Raw genomic sequence first — 16,351 nt, 5'->3', positions numbered from 1 at the left:
TAATAAAGCAAATGTGACGCAGAGAATGGCTTGCTAAAATTTGCTTAAATATATTGTTCTACGTAAAGGATGTCAGCCAAGGTCGGCCCCTCCACATTTTTACCACACCAAATCTGGCCCCCTTTGCAAAAAGTTTGGACACCCCTGATTTAGGCAAATGAAAACTTTTCCCCTCATAGCATCTGCTATGGTGTTCCAAAGGGATGCAAGGATACATTTAAGTCACGGTTCGGTACGATTTTCGATATTCGATTCAATACATTTAATGCTCTGAAAAAAAAATAACAATTGTTTTTGTTTTTGTTTTTTTTTTGGCTAACGAGCAAATATTAAATTGCCATCATATAAACATGCATTTTAGTGCATAATATTTATGTACTTACTTCTTACTGATCTGAAGAAATTTTGTATAAAAGTGCTGAGAACAATCTTTACTGTTTGTAAAGTGAGACGGGGCACACTGTTGATTGCTACAGCTCTCTTGGCAGCTAGGTTTACTACATGAGCAAAACATTTGTGTTTCGAATCCATCTGCAACAATATTTGCAGCATTATCTATAGTCACTGGTATGGATTGGTTTGGCCTGCTTAACCTCCATTCAGTCATGACAGTTTAGAATTCATCGATGTAGTATATGGACTACGTGTCCCATAATCACTCTGGGCTCACGTAGCCAATGGCATGAGACGTAGCACATCTAGTTTGCCATTTCATGATATCTAGTGTGTGCACGCATTAAAAAAGTTAGCAAACGCCACAGAAGTCACGTCTGCTCATTACTGCACAACACCAGCATATGACAATCGACTTTCATAAACAAGACGCGTTTGAAGCACAGCGCTCTTAATTTGCCACTCATTGTTCATCATGTCCATTCAGCTGTCCGTTGTCAAAGCAAGGTTGCTTATTTTCCACCATGATTTGCAAATAAATTCTTTAAAAATCAAACAATGTGATTTTCTAGGTTTTTTTCCACATTCTGTCTCTCATGGTTGAGGTTTACCCATGTCGACAATTACAGGCCTCTCTAATATTTTCAAGTGGGAGAAGTTGCAGAATTAGTGGTTGACTAAATACTTATTTGCCCCACTGTACGTAAAGATATGGACACTGGGTAGTTTTATGTTGCAGCACTACTTATGCATTTAGCATTTGAGGTAGCTCAGGGTTATGTCATTTCAAAAATAGAGTGGGGGGGGGGGTTAAAAGCTGTCATAATTGTATAATTTTTCACCAAATTACAAATTATTTCGTGGCAAATCGAAATTGATTGATTTTATCAAACAGCACTAATTCCCCTCCCATGTTTTATGATATTACATATAGTAAATTATCAGTAATTCAAGCCGTTTCACTCTAGCATGGAAAAGTTAGCAAATAATTGTAAAAGCTAAGCTACTTTTTCGACATCACAATTCCCATGTGTCACAGACAACCTGAAAGTGTTGTTTTAATGAAAAATAAGTGATGATTGTGCAGGTATCCTCACCCTCAGGATGTTCTGAATGTGACAAGGCCTTGTATTGTGTAACTACAAAATGTCAGGCATGCAGACGCACAAGTTCTTAACGGCGCCAGACACCAATCAGGTGGGTACCTTGCTACCTGCCAATGTTCTGAACAACGGCACCGGGGGAAGGAGGGGGGTAATGTCGCTGGGGATAAAAGCAGCAAGGGAGTAGTAGCTTTTGCGCTTGACATCAAATATCCAGGAAATTGCTACCGTTGCGTAGACACTCGGAGCACGAAAGGGCAGACACGAAGAGAGGGTGGCTGTCACGCGTCGTGCTGGGAGAAAGTCGGCCCTCTTTGTGACAAGATTCACTTTTACAGCCGAGCTTTGTGTGCTTTGAATGTATGAGTAGGCAGGCAGGAAGGATGGCTTGGAATGTACAGTGGCCACAGATTTATCGGGTTCCAGACTAACCCACAATTGGGGAAAATGTGCATAGTTGCAGATTAGTGATGCACGATAATACATTTTTCAACCGAAACCGACAATTTTCTCCTCGTTCCAGCCAATAACCGATAACTTCAAGCCGATAATTCTATTAAAAGATTTATGTAAAAATTTTAAAGTATACACAAGAGAAAATATTACTGTGCAAAAATAGTATTGCTCTTTTTTTCCAACATCAAATGTGAACAAGTAGTAAATTCCAACATTTAAATCATGACAGATTGTCTGACATTGTGTAATGGCAAACTTTTGGCAACAATTACTTACAGAGAAAATATCTAATGTCAGGGAAGTTCAACTTTTAACTCCAAGACAAGTGTCAACTCGATAGCTCAATAAGAAATGAATCAGACCAACCAAAGATTGCCTGCTTCGAAGACTTTATATGAAAACTTGATGTATCAAGGATACAATGGCGTGATCCGGCAAGGAGCCGTGAACACACAAGAGTACAAAGAAGTACAATAGAGGCTGGACATTTATACTGTTGAAAGTAGGAGTAGAAACCTCTTGGTACCTCACGATACGATACGATTTGCGATACAAAGCTCACGATAAGGATGATCTGACGATATTGCGATACAACGATTATCGATACATTGGTCAGGAACTCATTCTAGAATGGTCTACAAACAACTAATAAAGAGAAAACAAGCTTCTGCTGGGAATTGGAATGAGTTTACTACTAGTACACATCCAATCCATTTGAACTGGGAGGGTGGCAGCGAATGAACATTCATTCATTCACTGTCATCCCTCCCACATCAAACGGATTGAACGTCTATGGCAGCCAATGCCAGGCAATGAAGTAATTTTGGCCCATTTAAGGTAATTTACCTGGCATTGTAATGATTTGTTTTGAAAGTGTTTGCATTTATTTTTACGGCATGTTTGGTTGTCAATGGGACATCAACATTACAAATTTTGAAAATATGTTTCCTAGAGATTTAGCCCTTTTGCACGGTTTAATCGCAACACTTAAAATTTGGACTTGCCATTCCAGCGCCAAAAAAGTCTGCGATGTAGCGATAGCATGAACATATAGCGAGGGTTCAATGTAGCACTACCAATTTGACAAGCAAGTAGGACAGCTGAGAAAACACAGCTGTCAGAAATAACAACTACAAGATAAAAAGCTAGATGCTTTAATCATATCCCTTTAGTTGGGAGCGAGGTGCATCCTGCCTCGCTTTCTGTGTCGTCACCACTGCTCCAGTCTAAATCTGTCCGATTGAACCTTGCGTTTGTCGGATGCTATTTACGGCGAGATCATGAAGCCATTTTAGTTCCACCGACCAATTTTTGAGCTTTAAAACTTCTTCCAAGGTGTCTTTATTTGCAACCGTGGGGATTCTTTTAGCCGCGATTCCATGAGACGTTGTGGGTGGGCGTGAGGTCAAGCTGGGAAATTGTGTGAACTTTGAACCACTGGAATGAATACCCGGGTGTCTTTGAGGAAGCGGATGAAGCAAAGATTTCATCCTAGAAAAGCACGCCTGGAGGAGGAGAGGGAGATGCAAATAAATGGTGGAAGATAAGCTATGCTTAGGTTGAAGATACCTTCAGGCTGGTGTAGTAATTGGGAGAAAATCAGACGATAGCTGGTGGGAATGAGGTAAGGGTCTAACCAAACACCTTTGTCTTGGGGTAATTTGCTTCTCATTCCCCTCAAGTGGCCCGTTTTATTTTAGAAGCTACGCTGGTGATCCACATCCAGCCTTAACGTGCTAATTACTGTAACCATGACTCGGGCCAGCTAACCTTAAAGATGTCCTCCCACACACGCTCAGTGTGAACTTCTCCAACGTGGGTCTTACATGGAAAAGAAAAATTAGCTACGACCCAGGAATTAAAAAAAACAAACAAAAAAACTCCTCCTCTTCCCCTCATTAAAATCCCAGAACATAAGTATACATTTGACAAGTTGAATGACTGCACTATTTTTGGTGTCAGTATCATGCAGGAGGATTTTCCAAGTTGTGATGTTTTGCAGATGACTCAAATTGGATAGTTTTCACAGGCCTGCCTTCTTATACTGTAATCAAAGTTTCTACAGCGAGGGGAAAAGTTCACTTATGTGAAAAGGTCAAGCAGTTTCAACTAAGAAAAATGCAGAGCTCAAGGCTGAAGAGACTGGAAATTTCTTCAAGCTTAACCATGACTTGGAGCCTAAACTTTCCCTGACTTTAAAGCTCTTACAGTGGGGAGAACAAGTATTTGATACACTGCCGATTTTGCTGGTTTTTCCACTTGCAAAGCATGTAGAGGTCTGAATTTGTATCATAAGTTCTCTTCAATTGTGAGGGACGGAATCTAATACAAAAAAACAGAAAATCACGTTGTATGATTTTTAAATAATAAATTTGCATTTAATTGCATGAAATAAGTATTTCATACATCACAAAAATCGTACTTAATATTTGGTACAGAAACCTTTGTTTGCTATTACAGATACCAAACGTTTCCTGTAGTCCTTGACAAGGTTTACACAAACTGCAGCAGGGATTTTGGCCCACTCCTCCATGCAGATCTTCTCCAGAGCCTTCAGGTTTCGGGGCTGCTGCCGGGCAACACGGACTTTCAGCTCCCTCCATAGATTTTCTATCGGGTTCAGATCTGGTGACTCATGGTTAGGCCACTCCAGGACCTTAAGATGCTTCTTACAGAGCCACTCTTTAGTTGCCTTGGCTGTGTGCTTTAGGTCGTTGTCATGCTGGAAGACCCAGCCACGACCCATCTTCAGGGCTCTCACTGAAGGAAGGAGGTTGTCAGCCAAGATCTGGCGATACATAGCCCCGCCCATCCTCCCCTTTAATACGGTGCAGTCGTCCTGTACCCTTGGCAGAGAAGCAGCCCCAAAAAATTATGTTTCCTCCTCCATGTTTCACGGTTGGGATGGTGTTCTTGGGGTTGTACTCATCCTTCTTTTTCCTCCAAACACGACGAGCCGAGTTTAGACCAAAAAGTTAAATTTTGGTCTCATCCGACCACATGACCTTCTCCCATTGCTCCTCTCGATCATCCAGATGGTCAGTGGCAAACTTCAGACGTGTCTGGACATGCACTGGCTTCAGCAGCGGGACCTTGCGTGCGCTGTAGGATTTTAATCCATGATGGCGTGATGTGTTTCTGATGGTTTTCTTCGAGACTGTGGTTCCAGCTCTCTTCAGGTCATTGACCAGGGCCTGTCGTGTAGTTCTGGGCTGATCCCTCACCTTCCTCATGATCAGTGACGCCCCACGAGGTGAAATCTTGCATGGAGCCCCAGAACGAGACAGATTGACCGTCAACTTGAACTTCTTCCATTTTCTAATAATCGCTCCAACAGTTGTTACCTTCTCACCAAGCTGCTTGCTTATTTTCCTGTAGCCCATCCCAGCCGTGTGCAGGTCTATTATTTTATCCCTGATGTCCCCTCACAGCTCTTTGGTCTTGGCCATTGTGGAGAGGTTGGAGTTTGTTTGTTTGAACATGTGAACAGGTGTCTTTTATACAGGTAACAAGTTCAAACAGGTGTCGTTACCTCCGGTAATGAGTGGAGAACAGGAGGGGTTCTTAAAAAAGAACTAAGAGCCAAAATATTTACTAGTTGGTAATGTATCAAGTACTAATTTCATGCAGTTAAATACAAATTTATTATTTAAAAATTATACAATGTGATTTTCTGGATTTTTGTATTAGATTCTGTCCCTCACAGTTGAAGAGAACTTATGATACAAATTACAGACCTCTACATGGCTTGCAAGTGGGAATACCAGCAAAATCGGCAGTGTATCAAATACTTGTTCTCCCCACTGTATTTTGCCACTGACTGAACTGTGGCAAGTAGTAACTGTTAAAACTTACATCCATAACTCGTGAAGTTTAGGTAATGGCAGTAAGGGTTATTTAGGGCAGTGGTTCTTTACCTGGGTTTGATCGAAGCCCAGGGGTTCGGTGAGTAAGTCTAAGAGGTGACTCGCACTTGGTATGAGGGAATACAAGAGACCAATGGGCAGCGTCTTCTCAAATTTTGATCTGTTTATAAAACATGCTGTCAAAATGAGAATTTTGAAAGGAAATTAGCTAAATTATTAGCTTGCTAGCTTAGATATATCGGATTTGAATATGAAAAAAATAGCTTTATTATCTAATTCTAAAGGGTTTGGTGAATCCACATGTGAAACTTGTGGGGTTTGGTACCTTTAGCAAGGTTAAGAACCACTGGGTTAGGGTTTTAAGATCCTGCATACAAGTGACCATCAGGTAAACCTTAATGCCGTGGTCCTCAAACTGCGATCCAAAGTCGTAGCTTAGATGTATAGAATTATTTTGCACGTCTTAGCTGCTACGGGAACTCACAAGTCGCTAAATCGGGTATGACCATCTGGACAGGAGGAGGCTTCAGGGGTCTGGAGAGTTAGCAGTTCATATAGCTTTGCTACCATGATTTATGGCAGGGGTGGGCAAACCGGTTCTCGAGGGTCGCAGTGGGTCCTGGTCTTTGTTCCAACTGATCCAGCACAGAGCTTTTAACCAATGAGGTTTCAATGGAAACAAGAAGCACCTGACTGCAATCAACTGATTGCACTTATAACACACCAGATTGGTGTAAAGGTGTCCTCTTGATAGGTTGCAGCAAAAACCTGCACCCACAGCGGCCCTTTGTGGAATAGTTTGCCCACCCCTGATTTATGGTCTCAATCTTGGCCTGTGGCTGAAAGTTCAAGATTAATTTAGAAGAAACATTGGTGCCTGCCTGAGTGGCACGTTATCATCTAGCAGAGGATACAGGTTTGGTGGTTCAAGGTTATGTCTTGGATGCTAGCCAGGCCAATCACTAAGGTGCTCCTGATAAAGTCAACAAGACAATAATATCTAGGGCTGCAGCTATCGATTATTTTAGTAGTCGACGATTAATCGATGAACTAGTTTGTCAAATGATCAAGTAATCGGATAAGTAACATGAAAAATTAAAATACCTGAGCTGAGCCTCAAACGGTATTAAAAAAAAAAAGGATGTATGTACAACAAAAGAACAATTGGCTAACTTACATAGCAAAAGTTCGCTAGCTTAAATGCTATAAAATGTTGACTTTTTTTTTTTTTTTTAACAATGCTCTTAACAAATGGTTCAGACACATATTCCCACAAAAACAGCTAAATATACCCATAAACTAAATTATGAATGCATTAAAAAAACAGCGCAAACAAAAACTTAGCCTATGTTGGTCTTACCATGGAGCAGCTGGATTCAGCCATGTGAAATGAGGCAGACTAGAGGGCAGTGTATTCACTCAAATCAATAAAACTGATTGCAAACACTTTCAAAATAAACCATGACAACGACACAATAATTAAACGAATACTCGAAGCAGCAAAATTTAATTTGAATCTATTTTTTCTAATCGAATACTCGAGTTAATTGATTAATTGTTGCAGCACTACTAATATCCCATTTCCACCCAAAGAATGATGGTGCTCGTCAGAGGTTGCGCTAGACATTTTCGTTGTCTGTCATTTTGACTGACAGGGTCATAAAAACCGGTCATAATCTATTTTTACCCGTCACTTAAATTTTTAAAATGATAATGATGACATAGTCAATAGTATTTAGTTTTCATTCATTTTTAATTGTAACGCTTGCTTGGCGGCGAAAAATTAGACACGGAAGTATTTGATATGGTATTTTTCTCCCTCTTTTTACTCTGCTTACCGCCAACAACACCAACAAAACAACAACTCCGCCCCAAAAGAAAAAGAGGCAATTATATAGACCCCAATCACCAACGTCACACAATGATCTTAATTGTGGTTGTCAGCCCAAAATCTTCTAAATATATATTAAATGCATCTTACCAGATATAAAATGACTACTACATAGTCTGTGGTGATCGTTTGGTGCCCAGATTTCTTGTCGAATTACAGCAGTCCATCTCGCTCTCCTCTTCGGGTCTCTCAGAATACAGTAGAACTTCAAGTCTCTCCGTCTATCTTCTCTGTTACTGCAACCAACCGCCACACACGCCTTCACCATTTTGATTATTAATGTTAACGAGCAGAAAAACACGGCGTGATAGGAGGCATGTACGTAGCGGTAATGTGTAAACACGACAAGCTGACACACAATATGGCGGCTCCAGTCAGGGGGGCGGAGTTGTGATGTCATGTGATTGGGGTCTATACACAGGCGGCAATCTAGTCCACCAATTGGATGACGCGCTGGCACACCGGGTGCACCAATAAGAACCTCGCGTTGATGTGTCAATCACGGTGCCGCCTCCAGACCCCGGTGACGCTACAATATTCTGACAGAATAGCCAACGACGTCATGCATTAAGAGAGACAATAGCTAATTAATATGCTCACTCGCCACCCTGTGGTCTGGGGTGTGAATTGCAAACTGTCAAAATGTCGGACGGACTTCAGTTTTTTCTGTCACCGTTTTAAAAAACCGGTCAACGACGGAAAATATTCAGTTAACGCGACCCCTGGTGCTTGTGCTTTGTTGGTTCGTTTTGTGTGCTTCCCAAACACCAGTTAGCTTCCGTGTGCAAAGGGTCCAAATTGGGGCTACAGCATGTGTCACCAGAATACGTCATTACGTCAATACGTAAACCATACCAGCGGCGTTGAGTCTGACGGAAATGCAACATACAGTGTATCACAAAAGTGAGTACACCCCTCGCATTCCTGTAGATACTTAAGTATACAGTATCTTTACATGAGACAACACTAACATAATGACACTTTGACACAATGAAAAGTAGTCTGTGCAGCTTATATAATAAAGTTAATTTCCCCAAAGTCACATGTGCCACCCCAAGCATCGCTCTGCGCCCCCCTAGGGGGGCCCGCCCCACTATTTGAGATGTACTGGATTATAGGAACTACGCGACCAATATCTATTGCGGAGAGGTTTTATATAGGTCAAGGAAGAGCCCATGAAACTTTTGTAAAGTGCTTCAAGTGGATTCAAAGCTACAGCTCTGCGTTTGATTGTTGCATTTGCACCTCTAAAAGCCGTTTTAACAAGAAGCTGACGCCACAGTACCGACCGCTGGACTCATCCTTCCCAACAAGACGCTGCGACATTTGTCAGGCTGACATTCAGATAAGTTCGCTCACAGAGACAAGGCCGCGCCGCCTTTCAAGCTAACCACGGAGGGAAACATGAAGGCGAGTCGTATCAGAAGCTCTGAACGCCAAGTACAAAAATAAGGAGGCTATTTTTGGAGGTCGCATTCTTTGTCTCGTCAGCCCTTTCAGATGCCCTCGTACAAAAGTGTTTGTGAAAGTCAAAGGTAGTTCTTTGACAAAAATACAAAGTGCAATGCAGGAAATGTCAGATGTTTGTTGAACAGAAACGCAGCGGGAGAAAACAGCGTGGTGAAATTATGAACGCTGGCTCTGAAGAAACGCGGCACATCTCTGGGGATGAGACGAAGCTACTTTTTTAACACGGATTGTGAACGCTACACTTTGTGATCACATGCGCTAACGCCTGAGATGCAAACGACACAAGAGCCCCCCCGCCTTCCTGAAGACTGTGAGTGGGACGTTGCTGAAATGTTTTATCCTACATGACAAGGTTGAGGTGTGCTTGCTGTCTCTATTCAGAATAAATGCGTAATTCCAAAACGGTTTGCAAGGAAAGTGCTTTTTTTCCCATCCTTCAGCAGTTTTGTAATTTTTGGGCTAGTTGGCAGGTTTGAATCTTAATACTCCGCTTGTGACCTTAACAGTTTTGCATTACTGCTTTGCTGAGTCTGTTTGCCCAATTCTGTTTAAACGGCGTCTATTCCTATATACAGCGGGGCAAATAAGTATAATTGTGCAAGTTCTCCCACTTGAAAATATTAGCAAGGCCTGTAATTGTCAACATGGGTAAACCTCAACCATGAGAGACAGAATGTGGAAAAAAAACAAAAAATCCACATTGTTTGATTTTTAAAGAATTTATTTGCAAATCATTGTGGAAAATAATATTTGGTCAATACCAAAAGTTCATCTCAATATGTACTAGAGATGTCCCGATCACGTCATTTGCAAAGTATCGGAATAGGCAAAAAAATATCGGACATGCCTTTTTTTAATATATATATATATATATATTTTTTTTTTTTTTTTAATCAAATCGTTTCTAATTGTATTTAACGTTACAGACATAATATGTTACACTCATCCAGAGTCTTTAGTTTAGGCTTAAGGTAGGGTTATCAAATTTATCCCGTTACCGGTGGTAATTAATTTTTTTTTAAATTTATCACGTTAAAATATTTCACGCAATTAACGCATGCGCTGCACGACCCACTCACGCATTGTCGCGTTCAATATGTAATAGCACCGTTTTACCTATATATAGTGCTAAAAGTCAACGTAAAATGAGTAGAGTGAATTTTGGCAGCCATTGGAGCATTTGTTTTAATTGGCTAAAGCCTTACAATCCCTCTCCCTACAATTAGAAATATCGTGGGAAGCAATGTGGGGATGAAAGGTAGTAATGGATCTTTTTCTTAACACCCTATGTTCTTTCCCAACGTAGAGAAGATATATCAATTGGTACCACAACACACAGTCATGGGTGCACTTCCCATCATGCATTTGGGCACAATAATTAAATGGCTACAGTATCATTTACTGACAGCTCAACAAATACACTAGATGGCAATGTTTAGTCACAATATACAAAGTCACATTTATCCTTTAAGAATTACAAGTCTTTCTATCCGTGGATCCCTCTCAAAGAAAGAATGTTAATAATGTAAATGCCATCTTGAGGATTTATTGTCATAATAAACAAATACAGTACTTATGTACTGTATGTTGAATGTATACAGGTATATTCGTCCGAGTTTTATTCATTTTTTTCTTAATACATTGCCAAAATGTATATGATCCGGAAAAATTATCGGGAATGATTGGAATTGAATCGAGAGCAAAAAAAAAAAAAAAGCAATCGGATCGGGAAATATCGGGATCGGCAGATACTCAAATTAAAACGATCGGATCGGGAGCAAAAAAACATGATCGGAACAACCCTAGTATGTACCCTTTATTGGCTTAACGGAGGCCAAACGTTTTCTGTAACTCTTCACAAGCTTTTCACACACTGTTGCTGGTATTTTGGCCCATTCCTCCATGCAGATCTCCTGTAAAGCAGTGATGTTTTTGGGCTGTCGTTGGGCAACACGGACTTTCAACTCCCTCCACAGATTTTATATGGGGTTGAGATCTGGAGACTGGCTAGGCCACTCCAAGACCTTGAAATGCTTCATACGAAGCCACTCCTTTGTTGCCCTAGCTGTGTGTTTGGGATCATTGTCATGCTGAAAGACCCAGCCACATCTCATATGCAATGCCCTTGCTGATGGAAGGAGATTTTCACTCAAAATCTCTCGATACATGGCCCCATTCATTCTTTCCTTTACACAGATCAGTCGTCCTGGTGCCTTTGCAGAAAAGTAGCCCCAAAGCATGATGTTTTCCCCATGCTTCACAGTGGGTATGGTGTTCTTCGGATGCAATTCAGTATTCTTTCTCCTCCAACACGAGAACCTGTGTTTCTACCAAAAAGTTCTATTTTGGTTTCGTCTGACCATAACACATTGTCCCAGTCCTCTTCTGGATCATCCAAATGCTCTCTAGGGAACCGCAGACGGGCCTGGACGTGTACTTTCTTCAGCAGGGGGACACGTCTAGCAGTGCAGGATTTGAGTCCCTGGCGGCGCATTGTGTTACTGATAGTAGCCTTTGTTACTGCGGTCCCAGCTCTCTGTAGGTCATTCACTAGGTCCCACCGTGTGGTTCTGGGATTTTTGCTCACCGTTCTTGTTATCATTTTGACGCCACGGGGTGAGATCTTGCATGGGGCCCCAGATCGAGGGAGATTATCAGTGGTCTTGTATGTCTTCCATTTTCTAATAATTGCTCCCACAGTTGATTTCTTTTCACCAAGCGAAGAGTGAAGAGTTACAAAAACGTTTGGCCTCCGTTATGGCCAACAAAGGGTACATAACAAAGTATTGAGATTAACTTTTGGTATTGATCAAATACTTATTTTCCACTCTAATTTGGAAATAAATTCTTTAAAAATCAAACTATGTGATTTTCTGTTTTTTTTTTTTTTTCCCACATTCTGTCTCTCATGGTTGAGGTCTACCCATGTTGACAATTACAGGCCCCTCTAATCTTTTCAAGGAGGAGAACTTGCACAATTGGTGGTTCACCAAATACTTATTTGCCCCACTGTATATTTCAAGAGACACTTATCCAATAAACTATCTAATTGAGCAGATATACAATAAGTATCAGATTATTATTAACATTTGGAAGAGGCCTGACATGAGAAAATGTCAAAAAACTAATGGACACTTGACAGCAAAAACAATGGGCAACCTTCCAGGGAACGTAAAGGGTCCTCTTCAATTTTCTGCTCAATAGAATTGCCCTTGCTTGAGGGTCTTTTAATTAGCCTGTACTGTGATTAGTCGTCCGTGAGTGAATGCATGTGATCAAAGGTTTCATAATGACTGGTTTCTTTGGACGCTATCAAATAGAGCATACAAAAAGAGGAAACCTCTCTTCCTTTTGACCTAATCCTAAGGGACAGCGGGACTCTGGGTTTGTGGAGGAAACAAAAGCATCCAGCAAAAAGCTAATTTAATTTTAAATTATGTTACCTTTTTTGTCATAGTCAATCCATTCCTGATAAATTAGGACCCACTCATTCCTGGGTCCCACTGCCAGTCCCTTGGTTAAGCCCTCTGACTACACCTTAAACCAAGGGTGTAGGTTTAGTCTCAACATTGGTCAGGACGATATAACAGCATAACCTGCATGTACAGTGGGGCAAATAAGGATTTAGTCAACCACTAATTGTGCAAGTTCTCCCACTTGAAAATATTAGAGAGGCCTGTAATTGTCAACATGGTCAAACCTCAACCATGAGAGACAGAATGTGAAAAAAAAAAAAAAAAAACTGAAAATCACATTGTTTGATTTTTAAATAATTTATTTGTAAATCATGGTGGAAAATAAGTATTTGGTCAATACCAAAAGTTCATCTCAATACTTTGTTATGTACCCTTTGTTGGCAATAACGGAGGCCAAACGTTTTCTGTAACTCTTCACAAGCTTTTCACACACTTTTGCTGGTATTTTGGCCCATTCCTCCATGCAGATCACCTCTAGAGCAGTGATGTTTTGGGGCTGTCGTTGGGAAACACGGACTTTCAACTCCCTCCACAGATTTTCAATGGGATTGAGATCTGGAGACTGGCTAGGCCACTCCAGGACATTGAAATGCTTCTTAGGAAGCCACTCCTTTGTTGCCCTAGCTGTGTGTTTTGGATCATTGTCATGCTGAAAGACCCAGCCACGTCTCATCTTCAATGCCCTTGCTGATGGAAGGAGATTTTCACTCAAAATCTCTCGATACATGGCCCCATTCATTATTTCCTTTACACAGATCAGTCGTCCTGGTCCCTTTGCAGAAAAACAGCCCCAAGACATGATGTTTCCACCCCCATGCTTCACAGTGGGTATGGTGCAATTCAGTATTCTTTTTCCTCCAAACAAGAGAACCTGTGTTTCTACCAAAAAGTTCAATTTTGGTTTCATCTGACCATAACACACTCTCCCAGTCCTCTTCTGGATCATCCAAATGCTCTCTAGCGAACCGCAGACGGGCTGGACGTGTACTTTCTTCAGCAGGGGAACACTTCTGACAGCGCAGGATTTGAGTCCCTGGCGGCGCATTGTGTTACTGATAGTAGCCTTTGTTACTGTGGTCCCAGCTCTCTGTAGGTCATTCACTAGGCCCCCCCCCCGTGTGGTCCTGGGATTTTTGCTCCCCGTTCTTGTTATCATTTTGACGCTACGGGGTGAGATGGGAGTTGAAAGTCCGTGTTGCCCAACGACAGCCCCAAAACATCACTGCTCTAGAGGAGATCTGCATGGAGGAATTGGCCAAAATACCAGCAACAGTGTGTGAAAAGCTTGTGAAGAGTTACAGAAAACGTTTGGCCTCCGTTATTGCCAACAAAGGGTACATAACAAAGTATTGAGATGAACTTTTGGTATTGACCAAATACTTATTTTCCACCATGATTTGCCAATAAATTCTTTAAAAATCAAACAATGTGATTTTCTGTTTTTTTTTCCCACATTCTGCCTCTCATGGTTGAGGTTTACCCATGTTGACAATTACAGGCATTACCTTCAAGTGGGAGAACTTGCACAATTAGTGGTTGACTAAATACTCTTTTGCCCCACTGTATGGAAAGACGATCTAAATTACCTATATAACTGAAGTCATTATATAAGCGAGAGAGAGTAGATGGCAACGTAAAGCGCTTTGACCACCTTGAAAGGTGGAAAAGCGCTATGCAAGTATAACACCATTTACCATTTACTTATATAGCGCATTTATCTACATTGTTACAATGCCCAAAGTGCTTTACATTAGCACACATTTACCCTTTCACACACACATTCATGTGCTGCTGCCATGCAAGGCGCTGCCAACCCATTAGGGGCAAATTAGGGTTCAGTGCCTTGCCCAAGGGCACTTCGATAGTGGGCAGTCGTTGCCGGGAATCAAACTGCTGACCCTTCGGTCCCAGGACAACTCGAGTTACCAACTGCGCCATGGCCACCCGTATAATGCAAATAAAGTTGCTTAAAAGTAAGTGGGGACAATTTGATCACCCTGAAAAGTAGTGTTATGTCCTTACCGTCCTTATGCAAACCTACGCCCTTGCCTGGAACATGATTTTCTGTTGTGGAGCAACCTGGAGATTGCGTAGAAACCCCCTGCAGGTCAATTTACCCAAGGCTGTTCTTGGTGAGGCATCAGATTTCCTTGGATTTGTAAATCAGACCTTGCAGTCTTTAAATGTAGAGTTAATGACTATCTTCGTATAACTGAATAAATCCGTGGTAGTGCTTTCACTCATTCTATCAGAGAAAATAACAGCACTTGGGTTGTTATTTGTATTGCCGCTACAGAACACGTCCTCAGGCAGACTCTTGAAACTGACCCTTTCATTTACACCGCACTTAACCAGCCGGCCGCAAGACTGTTAAATAGACTTTCCAGGCCGCACATCTCGCAATTCTGCCGGGGGTACTCCTTGGCCTCGGAAAAAACCCACACCGCCGACGCACTCCGCCGGCCCGGGGCCCCTTGCGGTGTGGCGAGAAATGCGCCTAATGAGTGCGAAGAGGCCTGGTGCCGGCGATCGATGCGAGCATGCGCCGGCCGAGCCCTGAGCGGCGTCCCCGGCGACCGCGGTTTGTCGATGTGTCCGTAATCACTCGTTATCGCTCGCACAACAACACCTGAGCCAGTGCCCGGAGTCCCTATGCTGCACCACTGTCTTCCTCTTGTATAGAAAAAAATCACTGAACACATTAATAGGTATAGCTGCACCACAAGCTAAGCAATAACTGCACTTCAACATTTGCGCTGCAATAAAAGAGTAAATATCATTATAATAAAAGCACGTCTACCCACATTATTCTCCTCACACTTCTCATTTTAAAAGGATTATAATGAGACCGTTTGGTAATTAATCACCTCATTGACTTGCCAAGTCCCCCCACAAAAAAGATTAAAAGAACGTGCTAGAATGTTCGGTAATTATTCAGATGAGGAAGAGGGCCAAGTTGCAACTTTGTGTTGTAAAATCAGTGCCACACAGCAACTGCTTTTAGTTAAAACTGTTCAACTCAAAGCACCTCTATATCTGCAGCCCAGTAGGTGTCCATTGGCAGCCATGTTAGCTGACATTTCCCGAGCCATTGATTCCTATCATTGTTTCGACCTTTCGGCAGAAGCTTAGGTGTGACCTAAGCCGGCTCTGTAAGGGAGGCCAGGTGCCGCCGAGGGTTTCTATTGATCGCTCAGCAAAATAATAAATATGAGTCAAAGCCTAGTAATGGCTCAGAGGCGAGAGAGAAGCCTGCGTGTGCTAATCAATGTTGACCTCGTTTTTTTTCCGCCTCGATTCGACGTGTTCAAATTCTTCGCCATGATTTCTTGGGTGGTATTTACGCTGCAGGGAGTATGATATTATCACTGTATCTTAACAAAGATAAGAAATATATTGGGAGCACACACGTATATTTAAACTGAAATGTCTCACTCAGGATTTCACCAATACTTGAATCTGCTACATTCATACGTACAGAAACATTCATTCTGGTAGGGTCTGATTCCGATCATAATGCTTCACAGCCATGCTAATATCTGAAAAATTGGAATTATGCCACTAGAATTGTGTACATTGATCTTCATTTTCAGAGTACCACACTTTCTTGGCCATTTTATGATTTTACCAATACAGTGGTACTTCTATATTAGACTAGTCGACGTAATCGATGACGTAAATGCGTTGACGAGCATA

Source organism: Corythoichthys intestinalis, chromosome 20, assembly GCF_030265065.1.
Source record: "Corythoichthys intestinalis isolate RoL2023-P3 chromosome 20, ASM3026506v1, whole genome shotgun sequence".
NCBI classification, from domain to species: Eukaryota; Metazoa; Chordata; class Actinopteri; order Syngnathiformes; family Syngnathidae; genus Corythoichthys; species Corythoichthys intestinalis.
This window is presented reverse-complemented; position numbering follows the sequence as displayed.